Here is a 9343-nt window from a genome sequence, read left to right as displayed (position 1 = left end):
TGCACCCTGGTGTTCACAGCAGCACTATTTACAATAGCCATGACATGGAAGCAAACTAAGTGTCCATCAACAGATGAATGGATAAAGATGATGTGGTATACATATATATATATATATATATATATATATATATATATATATATATATATATATATATATTACTCAGCCATAAAAAAGAATGAAATCGGGCTTCCCTGGTGGCGCAGTGGTTGAGAATCTGCCTGCCAATGCAGGGGACACGGGTTCGAGCCCTGGTCTGGGAAGATCCCACATGCCACGGAGCAACTAGGCCCGTGAGTCACAACTACTGAGCCCGCGCGTCTGGAGCTTGTGCTCCTCAACAAGAGAGGCCGCGACAGTGAGAGGCCCGCGCACCGCGATGAAGAGTGGCCCCCACTTGCCACAACTTGAGAAAGCCCACGCACAGAAACGAAGACCCAACACAGCCAAAAATAAATAAATAAATAAATAAATAAATAAATAAATAAATAAAAAAAAATAAATAAACCACTTGAAAAAAAAAAAAAGAATGAAATCTTGCCATTTGCAGCAACATGGATGGACCTAGAGATTATCATACTAAGTGTAGTAAGTCAGATAAAGAAAGACAAATATTATATGATATCACTTATATATGGAATCTAAATAAATGATACAAATGAACTTAGTCACAAAACAGAAATAGGCTCAAAGATATAGAAAACAAACTTATGGTTACCAAAGGGGAAAAGGCAGAGGAGGGATAAGTTGAGAGTATGGGATTAACAGATGCATATTACTATATATAAAATAGATAAACAACAGGACCTACTGTATAGCACAGGGAACTATATTAAATATCTTGTAATAAAATATAATGGAAAAGAATCCAAAAAAAGAATATAGATATATACACATATATGTATAACTGAATCATTTTGCTGTACATCTGAAACCAACACAATATGGTAAATCAACTATACTTCAATAAAAAAGAAATAGCCTCTCCTTCTTAAAATGTACAATTAGAGTTTTTTTTAGTATGTTCACAAAATAGTCCAACCATCAACATTCATTCCACAACATTTACATCACCCCAGAAAAAAACCCTATAACCCATTAGTGGTCACTCCCATTTCCTCCCTCCCCGCCACCAGCCCCTGGCAATCACAAATCTACATTCTGTCTCTATAGGTTTACCTGTTCTGGACACTTCATATAAATAGAATCATATAATGCGTGGCCTTTTACGACCAGCTTCTTTCACTTAGTATAATGTTTTCAAGGTTCATCCACACTGTAGCATATATTAAGAAAGCATTAAAAATCCACTTATCTTCCTTATTTAAAACAAAACAAAACTTCTAGTTAGCTTCTAACAGAAAGGTGTCTCCTCTCCTCTCCCCTCCTCTCCTTTTCTTTCCCCACTCCTCTTTCTCTCATTTATATTCCCTCTCTCTCTTATGAAAAATAACTGTCTGCCTGCTCTGGGTTCTCCTGATTTTAGCACATCTTAACTATGATGTCCTTCACCTCTTTCCCCTTTTCTGCTCCAGTCTCCATTTCTTCCAGGCTAATTTAAAGAAACAAGAAGGAACAACCTCTTTTTTTAGCTACAGCTTTCTCATCTGTATCTGCTGACTGATCATAAGGAAACTTACCTTATTCTGGGAATGATGGTAGAGGACTTCCTTTCTGGACAATGTTGTATGAAGAGCGGGCAAGCACTATTTTGCAGCATTTTCTTAACGTAGGACACGCGTTTACTCAGTGCATGGTACCATAGGTGTTGCTCTGTGGCATATGAAGGTGGGAAAACCAAAGACCTCCTTTAGGTAGCTTGTATTCTAAGAAGGGGTCTGAAACGTTCTTGATAACACTGCTTCATAGTCATCCACTGGACTACACTCCTTCAAGGGCTGGACCCATGTTCTGGTTCCAGAACACCTGCAGTGCTTTGCACAAAGCAGCCTTATTTTTGTTAGGATGTCTTAAAAGAGATACACATAAAGTGCTGAGAAAGGTCAGGTGAGGTAGGGGTTAATTCTGGCTGGAGAGACCTAAGTAGGCTTCATGGAGAAAATGGTTTCTGTGGAAGGCAGTGAAGGAGGAGTAGGATTCAGGCCTGTAGAGCTGGAAAGAGAATTCTAGGAAAAGAGGAAATGTACAGAGGTGAAGTGGTGTGAGGCATGGAAAGGGAACCATGAGTCAAGTTAATGAGGAGTTAAGTTTGAAATAAACAAGAAGGGAGTTCAGAAGTTCACACCAGATGTCTCAAACTTCCAAGTAAGGAAAAAAGCAAAGGTGTCTTCAAAACACGAAAGGAATGGGGGTGGAATTTGGGCCCAAAGGAGTGTGGAAAAGGTTTGGCTGTAGGATGTGGGTTGGAAACTCAAATAGACACAACACATGAGATCTTGAGGTGTTTGTGGGTCACACGTATGGAGATATCTACAAATATTGAACCATGTAGATTATAATTCAACCAGTATCTTAAATATATTGGTGCACATATTTTACATTTTAATCATTTACTTTCTATTAAAAATTAAAGTATAGCATACATTCATTTATTCATCATCTAGCAACAAATGTTACTAAACACTATTTTAGACTATGGGGACATAGCAGTGAACAAGATAGACGAGATTCCTGCCTTTTTAAACATTTACATTCTAGTGGGGAGTGGCGAGACAGCAAAAACAAAACAAAACAAGTAACAGAAAGGTGTATAATAATAGCAGAGACAAGCATAGTTAAACATCATTAATTCAAAACAATTTATTCAAAATAATACACAAACATTAAAAGGATGTTTTCTAGCTAACTAGTACCATTTCCTAATATAAATATTAGAAAATCCAAACATGGTTCATTTACGTGTATTTTCTCAAACAGTTCATATGTCAAATTCACAGGGTTTTATTGTACCAAAGCAAAAAGTTATTCAGCACAATATGAAAGGCAATTTGAAAATGTCTGGGACATTTCAACACAAGGTATATCCGTAATTAATGTCCAGAAAATCATGCTAAGAGTTATAACATCTTGGTAACAACAGATAATACTAATTTTTTCCTCTTGAATGTATTTATGTACATATTTAGATGCATAAGATGCAAAGATACATAAGACACCATTCCTACTTTCAGAGAGCTCCTAGTCTGGAGGAGGAAAGAATTCATTAGAAAGCTAACAAAATGCACTGTAAATAACTGGTCCAAGTCCCGAGGGAGGCAAGCTGGGCTTTCCCTTGAACCTTCACTAACGTCACAACCTGGCCTTGAAGGGTTCGGGGAGGGGGTGGGAAAGGTCTGCTTAGGTAGAAAGAACTGCATTAACAAAGGTGAGGAGGAAGCAGGTGTAGAGAAAAGGAACTAATATTTATTGAGTTCTCAGCTCCACCTTAGGTACATAGTAGATACTCTCTAAATGTTTGTTCAGTGCCTAGGCATCCTTGTTGAAAAAGGATCATTAGAGCCATGTTGGAGAGAAAGACACTGAGGATCTGAGAGATGAGGTCATATTTCTAAAGTCACACAGCTAGAAGTTGGGAGATTTAGATATTGACCCCCAGGATGTCTGCCTAACAAACTTCTGTTCTTTGCCCTGTCCAGATGGGTGGCTAAAGTCTAGGGTGTGTAGTGAGGGAGCAGAGTGGGCACTGTAGCCGGAGGGGAACTTAGCCACACAAGTTGGGACTGGACTGCAGCCATCCCTAGATGACATTCTAAGAAACATATGCTGTTCTTAGTGGGAAGCCACCAACGATCTTAAGGTACGAGAGTAATGTCATCAGTCTTTATTTTAGGAACAAAGTAAGTGTGATAGGGTGGAAGTTAGGGGGTGGGAATGGGGGCAGTGGCTATGAAAGTAGACTGATAGACAAGTTAAGAAACGCTATTGTACAGAGCTGATGAGGATGAATAGATCTGAGACTGAACAGGGGTTGTGGAAATGGAGACCCAGGGGAAAGAGGCCTGGAAACATGTGACCACCACTCACTGACCAGACGCATCTGAGGGACGGGAAGGGATGCATGATGGTGCTGGGATGTCTAGTTTTGGTTTGGATGATGTCATTAACTGAAACAGGGAAAATAAGAAAAGGAATGCAGTTGGTGGGCAGAAGATAATATTTTGGACATTTTGAGTAGAGCCATCCAACGAAAGATGTATAATGGACGGCAGGAAATTTGAGATGAGCACAAAGGAGACTGGCTGGAACAAGAATGTGTTGGAAACCACTGGTCTCTAAGAGACAGGGCCAGGTGATGGGAGGGCCAAGGAGAGGTGTAGAAGGAGAAGAGAAGAGAGGAGAGGAGCAAGGCAGAGGAGGGGAAATCAGCAATGGAGGCTAAGGAAGAAAGACAGAGAGGTACCAGGAGACCCAGAGAAGGGTTATGGAGGCCAAGAGAAGAGTCTGGGGGGGAGGTGGAGTTGGCTGATTGAAGGTTTTCAGTGACCTCACTGAGATCAGCTCCCCGAGAACGGATGGGGCAGAAGCCAGGGTGAGGAGTGAAGAGTGAGGGAATGATTAGGGAAAGACAGTACAGTCGATTCTTTCAGAGTTTCACAGCAATGAGATGAGAGACTGTATAACTTGAGTGGAGTACAGAGTAGAGAGAAATCTTAGTGTGGTCCCGTGGGAAGTTTGTGAGCTGGCAGCTGCCTTTGTCAGTCACCAGAGGAGAAAAGTGAGTGAAGCACAGTTCTCTCTCTTCCACTCGTGGGCAATGCAGCTTTCCTAACACGGAGCAGAGAATCCGACTTAGTAACAGCATCCTTTCTACCACTTTTAAAAGACCTGAGTATTGCAACATTGCTGTTCTTGGGGTATGTCCTACTGATCGCTTTATAATGATGTTCTCTTCGGGAGGGATAAAGATAGGCCTGGACTTGTAGCAAAAGGCTGTAGCAGGTGGCCAAGCGCCTCAATTCTGAGCCAGGCTGCCAAGACTCAAAGCCCATCTCTGTCACTTGCTGTGCAACCTTAGTCAGTTATTTAACCTCTCTGTGGCCCAGTTTCCTCATCTGAAAACAAGCGTAGTAATAGCGCTACTATAGTGACGGATTGTTGTGAGCATTACCCGGGTTAATAAGACAGTATGAAGAACTTGGTATAATGCCTGGCATAGAGTCAGCCCCATGGAGTTATTAGCTGTTATTATTAATAGTTATGCCAAGGATCTTGAGCATCAGTGTTGGAAAGGACCCTGGGGTTTAACTAACCATGACCTTTTCACCTGCCACCAGCCCATGTTACTGCTATGATTGCTTTGGCTGTTCTTCACCAACATGAAATTCTTTTAATTTTGCATGAAACAGACCTGCAAATTAATATTTGCTTTTTCAAGATTAGAAGAGGCAGTTCTGAAGTAGAAAAACAATGGACTCTCCTGCAAGGTAATAAGGAAGAAGACACTCTTTAGGAGAAACTCCTTTTGGTGTAGTAAAATTCTGAAGCACATAACAGTATATGTGCTCATAACAGTATAACCAAATAAATAATTATAATACTGGGGATGGAGGGGTGTCTACATGCAATTAATTATCTGACTCTTTTGATTTATTTTGACCATATAGGGAAGCTATATTTATGCTTCACATCTTTCTTAAAACATTCGTCCTCTAAAATATTCCAAAGCACCAAAGTAAAACCTCTGGCCCAAGGCAGTATGCAAAAATAACCTTTTATTTTGTTGTTAGTTTTGATGGCAGTGCAGTCTATTATTTGGAATTGCTCTACTTCACTGTCCCCTGCTGGTCAAGGCCCAGGACAACCCACAGCTCCATGACCACACTGGTCAGCTTCTGATTTTGTGCTCCCCAAAGGCTGCAAAAAGATACCCCAATTTCTTCTAATTAAGAAAATACATTGCTATTTTAACTTACATCCTGGCTAAGTCCTGGTTTTGTGCGACCTGTAGCTTATTCAGTTTGGGGGACCCTCTTTAAGATGAAAGAATAAAAAATTAGAAATACAAAATCAGATATGGAAGAGAATATCTATTTTTGAATGAGAAAAGAAATGACAACAGGTTACAAATTTCAAAATGCTGGGGCTTCCCTGGTGGCGCAGTGGTTGAGAATCTGCCTGCCAACGCAGGGGACACGGGTTCGAGCCCCGGTCTGGGAAGATCCCACATGCCGTGGAGCAACTAGGCCTGTGAGCCACAATTACTGAGCCTGCGCGTCTGGAGCCTGTGCTCCGCAACCATAAATAAATGAATAAATGAATAAATAAATAAAATTTAAAAAAAATGCTGACAACTACCACAAACACCACACAATCCAGAAAAATAAAATATTTTTTATTAACTAGCTCTCTCACACACCTCCCTAACACTCTTTTTCCCTGCATTAAAAAATTCTTTGTCTTTTGGTAAAAAAAAAAACGATTTTGTAATATTTTCTATGGTGGAAATAGAAAGATAATTCAGATTTTCCTTGATCATGGTTCATCAAATTTTTTTTACTGTTGATAGTTGAGAAGAATTTCTCTCAACTTCACAATCCATTTGTAGTGTTGTGTGCATTTTAGGTTGGTGGTCAATTTGGGGGAAATTTCTATGATTCATGTATGAGATTTCAGGACATTTTCTAACTTTCTTGTACAATATGTAATCTTGAATACTCTTTGAAATTGATAGCACTTATTAACCAATTTATCTCTATGTCCCCCTTGTAGTGGTATGATTTCTGTTTTTTTTTTTTTTTTAGATGGCAGCACTTCATGTCAAATTAGCACGATATCTAAATATTGTTCCAATTAAAGGTATTTTCGCTTCTCTCCCTTAATGGGATCATCAAACAATCCCAAAAACCAATTTATTACTTCTATTTGAAATTCGTCTCTTCCTCTTGATGAATTACTGCTTTTGGTATGATCTGAAATTTTTTGGTCACAATTTGCTTTTCAATGTCAGACTAATTTCTCTTGGTTTCATTCTTCATAGTAACCACTTTTGTTTCATATTCCACTAATTTTTTAATCTGAATTTTCTTTCAAAATGGTAACTATGTGAGGTGATGGGTGCGTTAGCTAACTTTATTGTGATAATCATTTCACAGTAGATATGTATATTACATCACCATGTTGTACACCTTAAATTTATACAGCTTGGTCAATTGTACTTCAATAACGTTGGAAAAAAATGTTTTCTTTCAGTTCTTTAATAAAATAAATGACAAGTCAAATGATGTTTGTCGCTTCTCATTTGTTTTACTGAAACTTTGCAAAACAACTTTCAAAACTGCAGCTGATACATTCCCCCCCCCTCCCCAGTTTCTCCTCAGCAGGACCCATAACTGCCTGTAGTCACTCTAATGCCTTCGATATGAGGGAAATGTGATAGACAAGAAGCTGGAGTGGAAAGGGACAGCTATCTAAACCAACTGTGGTTAAAATATCTTACTTTTGAAAATTTTGTGTAAATGGATGATCACGTGAGCACAGTGCTGGGGCCCCTCGCAGGGGTCATTAGCTCCACGGGGACTCTTCCACATCCCACTGTAATCCCTTCTGTTTCCAGGAAGTGCCAGAGTTTGGGGACAACTCTGTATTACTTATTGATTCCTTTCTGCTGTTCCTGTCTGTGCAGAAAACTGTTTTAATTTAGATCAGGTGGATGGAAAGTCAGTCTAAAAGAGAGAAAATTCAGAATTAGGAAATATTTTAAAATGTACATTAAAAAAAATAGATCCACAATTATATTTGATGATTTCACCTCTCTCAATAATTGACAGAGCAAGTAGACAGTCAGTAAGGATATAGTAAACTTGAACAACATTGTGAATAAACTTGTTCTAGGGAAAAAGTACTGTTTTAAAAATAATTTAAATAAAAAATAAAAGTCTTGTTGCTATAATCTGCTTTGTATTCTCAAATTTTATTGTCTCTTGGAAAGATCGATACTATTTCCATCTGACCAGCCAGTTTGCAAGTCTGGAAACAGGTATTGAGGCCCAAAGTGTTGGGTCTCAGATTCATTCTCTCCCAGGAGGCCCTGGGCTCCTTATGCAAATTCCTTCCATCCCTCCCTGGCAACCGACTTTGCATCCTAGAGATCTCCAGGAGGAACAGTGCCAGAATTCCTTCTGATATACCCTCTGCCCTCCTCCAATGTCTCCTGGACAATGCATCTATCTCATAAGTAAGAGGGACTGAGCAACTGATCTTTTCCAGGACAAATGTTACGCTGCAGCTTCCACCGTTGGACACAGGACCAGCTGGAACAACTGAACATCTTTGCTCAGTGGGCCTCTTGTTTCAAGTTGGCCTTAGCAAGGTCCCCATCCCACAGACCACCCAGTGTACACATGGTTAGTAATGCCACATACGGCACCGACGTCTTGGCCTCTAGGGACACGTTTTAGGATAACACATCTGTCCTCTCATGCCACCTTACTCCAGTTTCCCCCCAGGAGATGCTGGTGGTTTGGGAAGGAGTTGCTGGCATACAACCCTCAGATCCTCCTCCTCCTTTCCTCTCTGGGATCGCTGCAGAAAGCACGTGTCACGTCCTGCAGTTGACCACCCAGTAAAAACTCTGCCTGGTGGGGTGAGGCCTGTGGTTTTCTAGGCCTGCCTGTGGCTGACTCCCTCAGTCTTGCACTATGTGCCAAGACACGGAAACTAAACTAATCAAGACACGGTTCCTTCCCAGGACATCTAGCAACTATGAAGATGTAAAAATTAATACGAACTTGCATATTGTGTTACACACCCAAATTAATACACACCCAAAACTGGGTGATCCCAACACTTTCCCAATTTATCTGCCCGCATAAATTATTCCACCTCTGGGTAGTCATCCCACAGGACTACTCCTGACTTAATTGCACATAATGGCGTGGGTGGTACTGCAGAATGTTTTCTGTTTGCCTATCGGAATGGGAGAGAATAGACAGGGAGGTGAGGGAAGAGGAGGAGGGAGCAAACTGGAAACATTTCAAGCAGACTCTGGAGCTGAACTCGTTTTAACTTGCCAGGACGCTGTAGAGTACATCATCACACACGCCTCATCCTGTTTGTGTTAAGTCAGTAAGCTTCACTTGAGCGTGTTCTAAGTGGCAGGTACATTTCACATTCTTTGTCCTTGGTTTCAAGGTCCCTTCATTAGGCCACACTGGCATGTTTGGTGAAACTTCTGACCAAATGATTACTCCCTGAACCCCAAATACAACTTCACTTTTCCTGACTTTGTTCCTTTTCTAGATGCCACTGCATTTACCTGGTATGGCCTTCCCCCAATTCCTGCCCTTTGTAATCTTCTCCATCCTCCCAAGCCCACCTGCCTTGGTCACCTTAGCAGATGTGAGCTTTTGCTCTGTGTAAGAAAGACCCATCCTTTGCTATTTCT

The sequence above is a fragment of the Balaenoptera acutorostrata genome, chromosome 5 (assembly GCF_949987535.1).
Source record: "Balaenoptera acutorostrata chromosome 5, mBalAcu1.1, whole genome shotgun sequence".
Classification (NCBI taxonomy): Eukaryota; Metazoa; Chordata; class Mammalia; order Artiodactyla; family Balaenopteridae; genus Balaenoptera; species Balaenoptera acutorostrata.
This window is presented reverse-complemented; position numbering follows the sequence as displayed.